The 14,055-nt window shown below is 47.2% G+C and overlaps 1 long non-coding RNA gene across 2 annotated transcripts; it reads right to left on the reverse strand.

Annotated features, from left to right (window-relative positions):
• Positions 1-585: 585 nt before the first annotated feature.
• LOC112671292 (uncharacterized) lies at positions 586-13,895 on the reverse strand. 2 transcript variants are annotated; one of them, XR_003143520.2, is made up of 3 exons: positions 13,604-13,895; positions 8,583-8,708; positions 586-784 (listed from the first exon to the last, which is right to left on the reverse strand). It is a non-coding gene; the product is annotated as an uncharacterized LOC112671292 (long non-coding RNA). The 2 variants fall into 2 exon arrangements; XR_003143519.2 differs by lacking the exon at positions 13,604-13,895 and adding an exon at positions 9,028-10,430.
• Positions 13,896-14,055: the final 160 nt, after the last annotated feature.

Below are 14,055 nucleotides of genomic sequence, written 5' to 3' on the forward strand. Positions count from 1 at the left end.
GTGTTGCCTCTAGATAAGGTGCATGCCCCAAACTCTGCAAAGTGGCTGTGATGTTAAGTAACTTGCCCACTCTCCATATCTCTGCTGCTTTTACACTGTTCTCTGCAGTGATAACACCTTTCTCCCTCCCTCCATGCAACAACCTAAGGTGAAATTTCCAAGTGGGCCTGGGAGCCCTCCCAGCCTGGCTGGAGCCACAAGGATTGGAGTGGAATTAAGCTGTGAATGTGCTCTGTGCTAAAACTGCCTTCACAATGATGATAGCTCAGAAAGGAGTTTCTCTGGGGGGAGGGATGTTTGGGGACCACTGGCAGCGACGCAGGAACTCCATGGAGAAGCCAATGGCAGAGCATTTGAAAGCCAGGATTGTTCTACAAATCTGACCTTCTACAGTCTGCACACAGGAGAACTGGAAGCTTTCCCGGGACAGGGAAACGATCAGCCCAGGAGGAGCTGATCCGGGTAAGAAGAATACCTAGGCCCTGGGAAAGGTGGAAGGGGAGGCTCAGCTATTAAAATCTGGAAATAGGGTGCTCGGAACAGTGATAGAGCAAATCCAACAGTGATAGAGCAAATCCAGTTGTTAGGTCAGCATTCAGGAAACATTCAATAAACAGGGTCCAGAGAGGCATAAAGGAAGTGCTGTTGAAAAGTCATTCATGCAGCCTTCTTCGCGCACTCCTTCAGTTGCATGTCCTGAACAGCTATTACGTGCCAAGAATGGTGTCTCCAGGACACGAAGAGAAGTCATAGAGGTGATAGGATCCACCCAGGACTTGGAAGCCTAGGACACAAGGCAGAGAGAATCAGTGGTGAGCTTGGGGAGATCCGCTTGAGGCCGAGATGCAGTGCCGTGGACACCTAGCTAGAGGATTTAGTCTTTATACAGTGGGAACTGGGAGGGCCCCCGGAGCATTTAAGCTAGGAAGGGACCTGTGGGTTTAGACAGGCCATGGTGACCACAGCAGGGAGGATGGTCGCAGGAGAACCAGCTGAAGGCAAGAAAGTCAATGGGGAGACAAGAGTAGTTCCAAGGGCTTTGGGCATGAGGCTTGATTTGGAGGGAATATAGAAAGCCATCCTTCACAAGGAATCATGGGTACTGAAGAAACCACTCACTTTGGGGATGGCATAGAAACAAGATAAACTAGGAAAGAAGATTGTGACCCCAAATACCAGGTTCGAGGAGGAGCAAATTCACTCACTTCCTGTGAAAATTCACTTTCAAGTGGTCCTGGTACAGGCTCTGGGGTCAGAGAGACACGTCATTTGACATTCACCTGTTGTGCAAATATAACTTAACCTTTCTGAGACTCAGTTTCTTTATCTTTAAAATGGGCTTAAATTGTACTGCCCTCCCTATGGAGGGTTTGAGGATGAACTGAAGTAATATCTATGCAACCGCTAGCCTAGAAAGAAGCAAGTTCTCAGTGTTACCCATTCTGTTTATTATCAAGGATTAACCAACAACAATAACATTTATTGTGATGGAAGTTCCCTTTTCTTCAGAAGATGAAGGAAGAACTAGAGGATGGTGGGGAGCTGTGGCTTGGCCTGCCGAGCTATTGTAAAACTGTATTAAAATCAGGAGCTGAGGGGGTCCCTGGATGACTCAGCAGTTAAGCATCTGCCTTTGGCCCAGGGCTAGTCCTGGAGTCCCAGGATCGAGTCCCACATCAGGCTCCCTGTATGGAGCCTGCTTCTCCCTCTGCCTATGTCTCTGCCTCTCTCTCTCTCTGTGTCTCTCATGAATAAATAAATAAAATCTTAAAAATAAATAAATAAAAAATCAAATAAAATTAGGAGCTGAGCATGGCTGAATGTAGAAGCAAGTCCTGAAGAATTAAGATATGACTGCGATGTCTGAATCATATGCCTTTGCCTTGTGTCACTCGTTTTCCTCTCCATTATCTCCGAGGGGAGATTGCTGTGTCTCTAGGCATTGCAAGAGGGGAACCACAGAGCAGGAGAGGAGAAGCTTCAGGAGAACAAGACTGTTGCCCTGATACTGGCTTTGCACCTTAGTGAAAACACAAAGCCCTTTCATTAGGAGTCCTGAGTCAACTAGGCTCACTCTCAGCCATGCCACCTTTCCCATACATACTCTCTGTCTTTATTGAGAGGTGGAGGGATATTCTCTTAAACTATAGACAGCCCTTCTGAGGCTGCCTTCTAAAGAGGAGCCAGATGTGGGTGAGCTTCTGAGCATCTGGCCTTGAATCTTGCTTTTTTTCCTTCACCACTTAGCTGCTCCTCCAAGAATTCTTGAGGACAAGATGGAAGAACCCAGGGCTCCAGTTTTAACCACTGCAGGGCTGTGAGCTCACTTGGGCCATCACGGTCTCCTATGTCTCTACTGTCAGGTAACCAGGACTCTACCTTGTTTTTCCTTTCACTCTTTCTTGTCTTTGTCTTCCTGTCATCATTCCCTCTTTACTGAGAGTGTACTATGTGTTAGGAACACTGCCGAGTACTGTATAGACAACATTTTATTTAATCCTTATGGGTCTCTGTGAGGGACGTGGTCTTATTAATTCCATTTTATATCTGAAGAAACCAATGAATAGAGAGACTAAGTACACTGTCCAAGGTCATTTAGCTAAAAATTGGCAGAGTCAAGATTCAGACTCAGGTCTGTTTAATGCCAAACCATATATGCTTAACCTCAAGATCAGCAGTTCTCAAAGTGTGGTTCATGGATGCCTGAGGTTCCCTGGATCCTTTATAGGACCAAAACCATGCTCATGATGTTATTTGCCTTTTTCACTACATTGACACCTGCCCTGATGGCTCAAAATCAGTGGTGGGTAAAAGATCTGGCTCCTTAGCCCAGACCAAGGCAGAAGCATCAAGCTTCTACTTCTAGACATTGTATATTTTCTTGGAACACACTTGCAGGGAAAAAAAGCCATTTTACTTAAGAATGTCCTGACAAAGCAGTAAAAAAATATTAATTGTATTAAATCTTGACCCTTGAGCACATGTCTATTTTATATTTGTGTAATAAAATGGAAAGTATGCCAAAATAATTTATGTGAAATAATAATGTTTATCTTGAAGAAAAGCACATGTGTGATTATTTGAGCTGCAAGTTGAATTAGTCACTTTTTCCCCCAAAACATCATTTTACTTGAAAGAATGACTGACAGAAAAATTATAACTATCCAGACTTAGGTATGTGAAAAAACAAATACCTGGATTCTTGCAAATGAACAGAGTGGGTCTATTGCTTCAAGGAAAACACCTGACAGTATTTGCTGCTGCTGCTGAGCTTCAAGCTTCCAAGAATATTAGAATTTGGGGAAATTTGCATTTGTACTCTATCAGTCATGGTCTAGACAGGAGACAGAAACTACCTCGCAAGGGAAGGTTAAATATAAAGAATTACAATCTATTTATAAGAATAAAAGACAACCCTGAAGAATATCCTAAGACTCAAGTATGATACCCAAGGAAGGAAGACACTTAAGAAGAGGATCCCTCCTCACACCTGGGATTCTGACCTCATTGGAGATGATGTAGTTGCAGGATGTATCTGCAACTGGATGATGAAGTTGCCCAGGGCAGGAGCCTGCCCACAGTCAGTGCGCCAAAACTGGCAGGCAGCGAATGGTGAGCTGGGATCAGTGAACAGGAAACTTGCACTTGGGGTCTAGATGCACCAAGGCTGACTGGAAGGAAGCTGCTTGGAGAGTGACAACAAAATTTGCCTGGAAGCCGTCTATAGGGGATATTGAACACCTTGGAAAGGCAGCTACGGCGCCTATAGAACCCACCCAGAAGCCCCTCTCCGTGGTTCTTCGGGGCTGCCTGCAGGAAGGTGTTGCACTGGTGGTCAGAACTCCATGGATAGCCACTCTTTGGGGGGTCAGGGGAAGCTGCTAATGGGGAGGCACCAGACCTGGGTGTGACACCACTCAGTGTCACTGAAGCTGCTGGCTACCATGTGCCAGAGGGACAAACTGAGATCACTGGAACCAGGAAAAAATGTTCTTCCCTCACCCAGCATCTTCCCAGTGCTGTCTACTGACAAAAATTCACCTCATGCCAGCTGTCTAGGAAGAAGTGTGCTGCCATCATGGCAGGAATGGACTTGGGCTGGGTGGCAATCACTGGAAAGCTGGTACAGTCTATCCCTTTGCCTGCTCAGCTTCTGCACACAGCTGAACTTCCAGCAACATTGAAACAACTCTCAAGACCCGGGATCGAGTCCCATGTTGGGCTTCCTGCATGGAGCCTGCTTCTTGCTTCTCCCTCTGCCTGTGTCTCTGCCTCTCTCTGTGTCTCATGAAAGAAAGAAAGAAAGAAAGAAAGAAAGAAAGAAAGAAAGAAAGAAAGAAAGAAAAAGAAAGAAACAACTCTCTTTCCACAGATACAGCTGTTCTCTGAACATAGGAAGATCTCGCCCTTTCCCCAAATCAGGAGATGCAAGGTCCCGAGAATCTCTGTATCCATTGCTGGCTATGTGAACTTCTCAAATTTAGCCACAGCACCACTATATAATTCCTGGAGACTAAATTGTAAAGTTAATCTCCTGCAGCTTATTTATAAAACTATAATGAGGACTCATCCACAGTGGCCTGGCACCTGTCCATAGGTGGCTGCTTTTTGTACCCAGAGAATGAATCGCCTTGACTGATGTGATACTTCCTTATGGGAAGCTTTCAGAGGGCAGCTTTCTGGTGAGTTCCATAGACTCCCCAGATAGCTTACCAGTGTGTTCAAGACCCCTCAAAGGTGGCTTCCCTGCAGACTCTGTCAGCACCCAAGTGGGGATTTCCCTGTTTGCCAATCTCAGCCCATTGACTGTGGCCCAGCTTTGGACCTGGGGCCATCCAGCAAAGATCTGTACCACCCAGTGGGGCTGCAACCAATGCAGTCTGAACCACAGTGGCACTTTCACTGCAAACTTCCAAATAACCTAAAGACTTTTCAGATGAGATCAAAGGTGGTATTAATGAATGCGATTTTCCAAAATTGTATGATGGAATGTAGTGACATTTGCAAGGTCTACATAACTCAATGAACCAATATTTCCAAGTGATCAATGCATGATGTAGAAGTTCCCTTCCAAGTGCAAGATAGACCAATGGGTTTAACAGAAAATGGAAAGTTTCTGATGCAAAGCTGCAACTAACCTTTAAGAAACTGATGTTTATTGAGTTTTGATGCAATTTCTAAGAATATCAACAATAATCAGGAAAAGCTATCAAAATACTCTTTGCTTTTCCAATTACATATCTGTATAAGGGCCATATTTTCTCCATATCCTCCAGCAAAGCAACATATCACAACAGGGTGTACTCAGAAACAAATAAAAGAATCAGCTGATTTCTAGTATGCCAGACATTAACAAGGCATGTGAAAGTATAAAACAATGCCACCGGCCTTATTTGCTTTGGAAAAAATTTAACAAAAACCCAAATTATTTATATCAATATGTTATGGTTTTACTGGTGTTATTTAAATGAAGTAATAAATTAAAATTTTTCTCTCAGTCTTAATTTCTAGTATAATACATGCCAATACATGTAACCTACATAAACAAAAGCTCTTTGAGGGCTTTAATAACTTTTAAGATTATAAGGAGGACCTAAGGTCAAAAATCTTGTGTGCTATTGCTCTAGACAAAAGTAACTTTCCTTCTAAATGGGAGATCCATGAATTTGGAAGTGAATAATACCAGGTAAGGTTTTGTGGCAAATCATCCATGGGGATACCTCTGTACCAGGGGTTTAAAGATTCATAAACATTTGCATTCCAATGCCTTCTTAAAGCACTGAACAGCCAATTCCCCTCAAATGTTGCCTCTGATCATGTCACATCTCTGTGCCTCTGCTGAACCCTCACACTTGCAATGGAGAAGCTCCCATTCTGAAGAAACCTGACCCCAGGATGAGTTGTAGATGATCTTGTATGAAAGGGTTTCAATCAAACTGGGGGAGCCATTCTAATGACACTCTACGTGAGCATCAGGTGAGCTGACACTTTGGTTCATGGCTCTTGCCTTTTTCACTCTGGGCATCCTATTGAACAGAGCCTGCTGATGATCTGCACTCCCTTTTGTCTTAAAGTGTATTGCTGTCACCTTCCCCCGGTTGAATGCAATATCTATGTACCTTGTTTTATTTCTTCTTGCTGGACTTTGGGGAGGAAGCAAGAGATAGCCTTGGAGCAAGAGGACTGAATGAAAGACCTGGTTACTCAGCACTCAGAGGCAGGTGCTCACTGCCCAAGATGCCAGGAGTTCCCAAGAGGAGTGGAAGAGTCTGAGAACAACTCTCTGAATTGGAGCTAAAGTACAGTAGCAGGCTGTCTCACTTCTGCTAATTACATCCAGGGGTAGGGGTCTGACCTTGGGAGGGGTCTTTGTGACTTTTATAAAATGGGTTTGAAACCCACCCTGTTGAGCAGTGTTGGAGATGTCTGCAGTCTTGCTTTTGTGGCAGGGCAGACATGATATTATTGAAATTTCCTAAGATTCTGCAAGCCAGAAGGGTCAGGGGTCTTCCTCACCTCCTCCCAAACCCTTTAAGCACTAGAAGTACCCAGAAGGGGAGGTACAAAGAGGGGTAGCCGAGAATCTGCAAGAAGGGTCTCACCCAAACTATGAGGAGGGAACAGGTCCCTGCACCCATACATCACCCAAACAACAGATGCCCTCCAGCGAGCCTCTGGTGGGCAATTTCCCTGAGAAATGGCACCTTCTGTCCCAGGCCCCACATTGCCTGTAAGCTCTGCCAGAGGAGGCTTTGGACTGATGAGCTCAGCAGACAGGAGAACAGAAGGGGAAGCCTCCTCAGTCACCTCTGAGATAAAAAGAACGAAATAAGAGAGAGGGAGAAAAGGAGAAGGAGAAAATCAAAGACTAATCCTACAAATTCTCCTTTAATCTTAGAGCTTCCAGACCTAGTTCCCCTTTCATCTAGGACTTCGAAGTTATCTAGTTATTTTATGGGTAGTGAAACCACAGGGCGAAGAGAGGGTGTGTGTGTGTGGGGAGATTGAATTAATGAACAGGTAAGCAGGTTTATTATTTCGTCTGATCCTTCCTTCCTTCCTGCTAATTTCTCTGAGCCAATTTGGGAGGCAGAGCCTATCACGTTAACTCAGAGACAGACTATTGTATCCGTGTTCTTTCTGAAACCATTTATCTGAAGGATATTAAAGATCCAATTTACATAGACATTATGGCATTGTGAGGAGGGTGTATGCACATGTGCACATGGGGGGGGAGGTGGGAGGGAGGGAGGGAGAAAGAGAGAGAAAGGGAGAAATGAGCTAGGGTATCCATCCAAATGGGCATATGTTTGCGTACATGCTTGACCTGCATTGAGCATCATCATCTCCCATGAGGCTCTCAAAGAAGTTTGCAAATACTCCACAAGTTAGTTCAAGAAGTCATCAGGCCTTGACAGAAATCAGGCTCCAGGCAATGGCGGAAATGTTTATTAAATTTGTGATTCAACTCTCAGGCTCCTGCATTTCCTTATCAGTGCTACAAGGCCATGATGGAGGAAATGGGACCCTCTTAAGTTTGATGTCTGCCTGGTTGTATTGGCCCAGCCCACATGTGTGCCTGTATGGTGAAGAACAGGGAGGGTAGATGCTGGGCAGGGGAGGTCAGCTTCCAGGCTAACCACTCTAGGGCAGAGCCCTTGGTTCTGCGTGAGGAGCTGAAGGACAGAAGACAACCTGTGTCATCTGGGGGCGGGGGCTGCCTGCCGTTTGATCCATTCATGCAGCATAGGGAAAGATGCCTATCCTGCCTATGACCCCGGTTTGTCATGAGATTGAAATGGGGAGGTGTGCATAACAGCACTCTGGACAGAATGAGCAGAAAGAGGGCCTAACACATCAAGCTCTAACGGTTTGTTGTGAAGATTCTTTAAGCCACAGCCAATGTCCCTTTGCTGACGTTGGGTTCGCCAAAGAGCCTTCTAAGGGATAATGTGGCCTCCTGCGGGAGATGTCCAGCAGCCCATGTCATGGCAGTGCCACTGGTCCTCCAGGAGATGCTGCTTTTGTGAATGAGTGTTGGTGGTCTCCCCTGCTCTTCATTCATTCATTCATTCATTCATTCATTCTTCCATCCATTCAGCTCATGCTCACAGATGATCCAGTGCAATGGTTTAAAGCCTTGGCTCCGCTTTAGCTTCCCTGGGGAGTTAGAACACAAAACGAAGCTCCCAGGCCCCTCCCCAGACTAATTAATTGACAAGTTCCGGGAGCAGCTCCCAGGCACAGATACTTGTATAAAGTATCCTAGGTTCTAATGAGCAGCCAGGGTGAAATCATTGATCTGGCATATGCCCTGCACTGTTTGCCTCCAGAAGATACAAAGATAAATAAGATGTTCCTTGCTCAGTGTCAACCATCGCCCTAGCACCAGACCACCCCCGGGAGAGGTAGGGGGATAATATTCCTGATTTTGCAAAGTCCAGGATCACAATGAGACCCCAGCTTCCTGAGGACACCATGAAATGATCTCCCCATCTAACTCTTGCTCATGAGCCCAGCCTGCTGGCCTTATTCCTTCAAATCATAAGCACGTCCCAAATCTCAGGTACCCCTGAGCTCACCTTGGCTTCCAGTGTGGTCTTTCTCCTGGCCCAGGCATCCCCCAGATCCCTCTGCCTGCAGCACAGATGGTGGTGAGTTTGGTGAAGCTCAGCCTGTTCTCCACCTGGGTTGTGGGCCAGGTCGTTCTAGAATCCATAAGGAGACCAGAATGTCAGGATGCATCTGCCTCATATGTCTTTGCTCCAGGAGCTCCCAGAAGACTAACTCTTGCCTTCCTTTCTGAAGCCGGGGCTCCCTTTGCACCTGCTCCTAAATTTATGATTTGTTTTTGAAATAACGTGGCTCATCTGAAAAGGAGAAAGGCTGCCTACACTCATACCAATGGCTCTACCTCGGATGGTGAGCCCTGCTCACTTTGGGATTTCATGCTTTGGCTAGGGAACACTTTCTCCAGGCAGCAACATTTCAAAGGTCATTTCCCCATACACATCTTCAGCCTCATACCTTACGTTAGGCGGGCTTCCCTGCCCACTGTCCTTAGAGGTCCACACCCTGGATGCTTAGCTTGGTGCCTGTCACAAGTCAAGAAGGTGGTACCGGTTTAGGTCAAGCATCTGGCTCAAGGCTGGGATAGAAGTCACGCTTCTCGATCATTTCTCCCCTTCCTCTCGTCAGAGCTGGCTATGGCAATCAGATGGGACTGTGATGTTTTATCATTCAAGTCTGTTAAGAATCTGTTTCTTTCAGCATCGAAACTTTGTTCCTGTCTTCTCGGAGACTTAAAATACTGTCCTTGAACTGAGGTGGGCCCCTCTCGCATTAAACACACTCACAGCTTCAAAGCTATAAGTGTTGCCGCAGAGGGTCCCAGGGGAGTGTCAATAAGAGACGCGTGTTTGCTGTACTACAAAGAGAAGCCTTGCTTCTTGATGGAGTTGATCTGAGGGGCGGGGGTGCTGGAGGGGTTTGTTGTTTGTCTCCAAAGGAGGAGAGGATTAGGGGAGGGGAGGTTTATTCTCCAAGAGGAGTTGCTGGCATCAGCAGCCTCCTTCCCAAGGAGGATCATGGTCTCCTACTAGAGCAGAGGGAAGAAAGGAAGATGCCCAGACCCAGACTGCAAAGCCAGCTGTTTCTGCCCCTGAATAATCATACCACCACCACCATTTTGTAGCGCTTCTCCACATTCTGCCTCTTGCTGCCCTGAGGGTAGGTGACACCATTATTGCAAGTGTCAGGTAAAGAAATAGAGGTTCCGAGAAGTGGAATTGCATGCCTGAGATTGCCCGGCTGATATTGGACCTGTGTTCTTTCTTTCATTGAAGGGTGGCGAGTAGATTTCAATGCCTGGCTGTTGGGTCATTGGTGCTTAGTAGATGGGCTGGGTCCAGAAGGATTTTGAGATTGCCTCCGGGCTCAGCGGGAAAGAAGTTTGCAGCTGATGTGTAAAGTAACTTACATTTTATCATCCAAACTGGGGTCCTTTTGAGAGTGAAAGGGACTGTATTAAAATTATGCCTGAACAGCACGTTTAAACCGGGACTGTCCTGCATCAACCAGATGCACGGTCACCTAGGGGAGTAACCGTGTGTGTGATCCAGGTATTAGGGTGAGGGAGCAGGTGGGTGGGTGGCAGCTGCCAGTCGGCCAGGGACCTGTCAGTGCTGACTAATCCTATGATTTCTGTGAGGATGTCTCTTCTCATTCCCATTCCCAAGGAGCAAGCTCAGCCTCTGACAGCCTGCAAGAAGTTGAGAGGGGTGGTCACAGATCAGAGGTCGTCTAATATGGCCACAAGCTAGACCGTAATGCGCCTTGCCATTCGTGCTCCCAAATGATCCATTGCCTCACCTCCCGGAGGGAGAACCGCCAAGTCATGGATGCAAGAGAAGGGAATGTCCTGAGTTGAATACTTCTCTTCTCTTTTCTTTTTTTTTTTTTTTAAACTTTTATTTATTTATGATAGGCACACAGTGAGAGAGAGAGAGAGAGGCAGAGACACAGGCAGAGGAAGAAGCAGGTTCCACGCACCGGGAGCCCGACGTGGGACTCGATCCCAGGTCTCCAGGACTGCGCCCTGGGCCAAAGGCAGGCGCCAAACCGCTGCGCCACCCAGGGATCCCGAATACTTCTCTTTTCTGACTGTGGCCAACCTTACCCACTCCCCAGCCTGGGGACAGCCACGGAATCTCTCAGAACCCACTCTGTACTCATTTGACAGAGATCCATCCGCTGGTGGAATTCATGGCCAAACCCTCCTCACCTCTTGCTTTGACTACTTTAACAGCCTCTCACCTTGTATCTCTGCCTTCCACTGTCACTCCCCCATTTCATCTCTCCCTCTGCTGACAGGGCAGTGTGTCTAAACATTCATATCAAACTGTTCCATGCTCAGGAAATCTTTCTAAAAATCCTCATTGCCTTTCTACCTCAGTTATGGACTCAAGGTCTGAAATCCCTGTGTCGCTGGTCTTCCCTGCAAGGTGATGGGATTTGGAGATGGGGGACTTTGGGAGGTCGTGAGGATGGGGTCCCCATGATGGGATTAGTGCCATGATCAGACTAGAGACACCAGAGGGCTTGTTCTGTCTGTCTTCATGCACACCCTGAGGAAAGGCCACATGAAGACACTGGAGAACGTGGCCACCCGGCAGCCAGGAAGGGAGGCCTCAGAACTTCACTCTGCAGACACCTTGATCTTAGACCTCTGGCCTCTAGAACTGTGGGAAATTAGTTTCTGTACTGTAAGCCCCCCAGTCTGGGTACTATGTTAAGGCAAAAGGCTCATACATACAGCCTCCCACAATCACCTTCTATTAGTTGCCTGTACAGACTGTACTCTGACATTATAGGATTATTCACCATTTTCTCATCACATACATGGCACGTATTTTCATGCCTCTCTATCCTCATACATGCTGTTCTTGCTGCCTGGAATCTATTTCCTCATCTCCTTTAATGTCTGGTCAATGCCTGCTTAGCCTTTAAAGCCCCAGCTCCTATCTAACTTTCTGCATCCCCCTCCTGAAGAATTAATTTCTCCATTCGCTTGGCAGCATGATACCACTGATGGTACGCACACTACCTTAGAGTGCTACCCTCCCACTACCATGGTGCCCGGCACACTAGGTGCTAGAATCATGTTTAAGAAATTAATCAATGCACAAAGGGATGAATGAATAAATGAATGAATAACACCAGACCCTTGGATGGAACTTCGCTGTACTAGAATGTTCAGGACATCAGGGAAATGCACTCTTGGCTTCTCAGGGCTTCCCTCATGAAAAGAACCAGGGAGGAGCAAGATGGTTGAATTAGCCATGAGGCTCAGTAGATCTATGGCTTTGCCTCCTGTCTTCTAAGGACTCACTTTGGGCAGAGGTCAGAGGGTGACAGTGGGGAGCAGTGGGGTTGGGGATGGGCAGTGACCCCTCTAATTGGCTAAGGAAGCTTTGCTGAGAAAGGAAGCAGGGGAACAGCAAGTAGAGAATGAGCCAGGAAACAAGCCCTTCTCTTTACCTTCATGCACCTGGTCCCTACCCTTAGCTTTCTCTTCTGCCCCAAAGCTGTGAGCGACCTTCTTTGCCGCCCCTTGCCAGCATTCACCCCTGTCACTCTCCTTCTTCCATGACGTCGGCCTTGGCCTCTGGAGAGCCACCAGGATCCTGCGCTTCCTGAATTTCCTCCTCACCTCCTCCTTGAGAGGGTCAGGCTCGGTGATCCTCACCTGTTCCACACCAGCAATTTCTCCCACAGGTGATGTTGCAGATGGCAGGGTGTGGGTGGGCTGGGGAGAGAGATGGGGCCTGGACCTGAGCCTGAAACAGAGTTCAAAGGGCATAGGCCCCATGAGCTGCCCCAGCCTCATTCTCAAACCTCGCTTAATCCTCAGACCCTCGCTTTGGGGGGTGGTTAGGAGAGGGGGTGTCCTGGCTGTGCCTCCCCAAGCCCCCAGCCTCATCATTGACCCCTTGCTGCAAAATTGTTTATCCGCATTTCTCCTCTTTGCCCCAGCACATTTTGGCAGCCCAATTAGTGCCTCGCAGATAGTTTCTTGAGTCTGAGCAATCCTCCTACCCAACCTTTCACCTCCTGATTTCGCTTTCTTGCCCTTGTAGGGAGATGTTTGACAAGCTCTCTTCCATTTCATCTTCAAGCAGGCTGACATGCTTAGAAGCACTGCTGCTGTCTTCCAAATGAAAAGCGGGTTAATTAAGGCATATTTTCCAGCTTGTTTTTAAAAGGGAAAACAAAAGAGAGAGAACAGGTATCCTAGTTAATGGTTCCTAATTGCTTCTTTCCCGAAAAGTCTTCAGCGTCAAACAGCCTAATTGAGTACTTCCTAATCTGGCATTGAAGAACTGAGCAGGGCTGTGCCTGGCCCCCATCCGAACTCCCACTCCCTTTCAAAACCCAGCTCATATGCCATCTCATCATGGAAGCCTCCCTGCTCCCTGGACTAGGTTAGGTGATTAGAGTGGACGTGGTGCCTTGCAGCCCAGAACCTTCTGAAGGGCTCACTCTGCTGACTGCTGAGAGGGTTGTCAGCAGACAGTTCTGTTAACTCTTCCTCTTTAGGAATGGCCCCCGCTGCAGAAAGCCATCTTGTCCAGAGTCCTGCCCTTTCCACCGGGCGCCCGTCTCCAATGATTGGCCCATGCAAAGGTGTCAAGGCCTGGGTCCTTTGTTTCCATTTGGTCTAAGTCTGAGATGTCATTTGAGCTTTGATTTCCTGAGGAGTTGGTTGTGGCCTTTAATGAGACTGCATCACAGCCCAGCCCCTCCCTTGGGCCAGTCTTGCTTCCTTTCCCTTCCCACAGGTGATGGGCCCGTGACTTCTCCAGGGTATGCTTCCTGCACGCTGGTGGCTGGGCAACTCCCCCTGCGACAGTGACCCTCCTCTGTGTTACTGTGGTGTCCTTTCTGGCCATCATCATCAGTGTGCTGCAGTGTGTTGTCCAAGAGACTTTTTAGGAGGGACATAATACAATGAGGGCATTTATGCTTTTTCATCTAGCAGGGATATGTTGATTCTATTCTTTCCAGACTTAGGCTCTAGTAACTGCCACAAAACTCTACCTACTTCCCCGGTGGCGGACCTCAGACAATGACTGACTGGCACTGGGATAAACGGGCAGCCCTCTTGCCCCAACGTGGGACAAACTCTGGAGTAGAATTTGTACCGCAGAGCTCCCCAGAAGATCAGACTGGAGACTCTTTTCAGTCAAGAGCACATTCCTGCTTAGCTTTTTCCTCCACCTTCTCTTTCCTCAATCCTCCTCTTCTGAGTGTATTTCTCCAATAAAGAACTTGAGTGAAAGTCCTGATCTTAGGTTTGGCTTTTTGGAAAATCTGAACTAAGACATTTGTTATCAAGGCTGGTCCTGAAAAAAGCAAACAAGCAAGGAAACAAACAAAAAACAAAAGCAGGTACTAAGGGTGGGATTCTGGAATTGGGTTGTGATGGAGACCACATTGTGGGTCATAGACGGGCATTATTGCTAGACTCCAGCAGGCTGAGATCTTTACCTAGGT

This window comes from Canis lupus, chromosome 5, assembly GCF_003254725.2.
Source record: "Canis lupus dingo isolate Sandy chromosome 5, ASM325472v2, whole genome shotgun sequence".
NCBI classification, from domain to species: domain Eukaryota; kingdom Metazoa; phylum Chordata; class Mammalia; order Carnivora; family Canidae; genus Canis; species Canis lupus.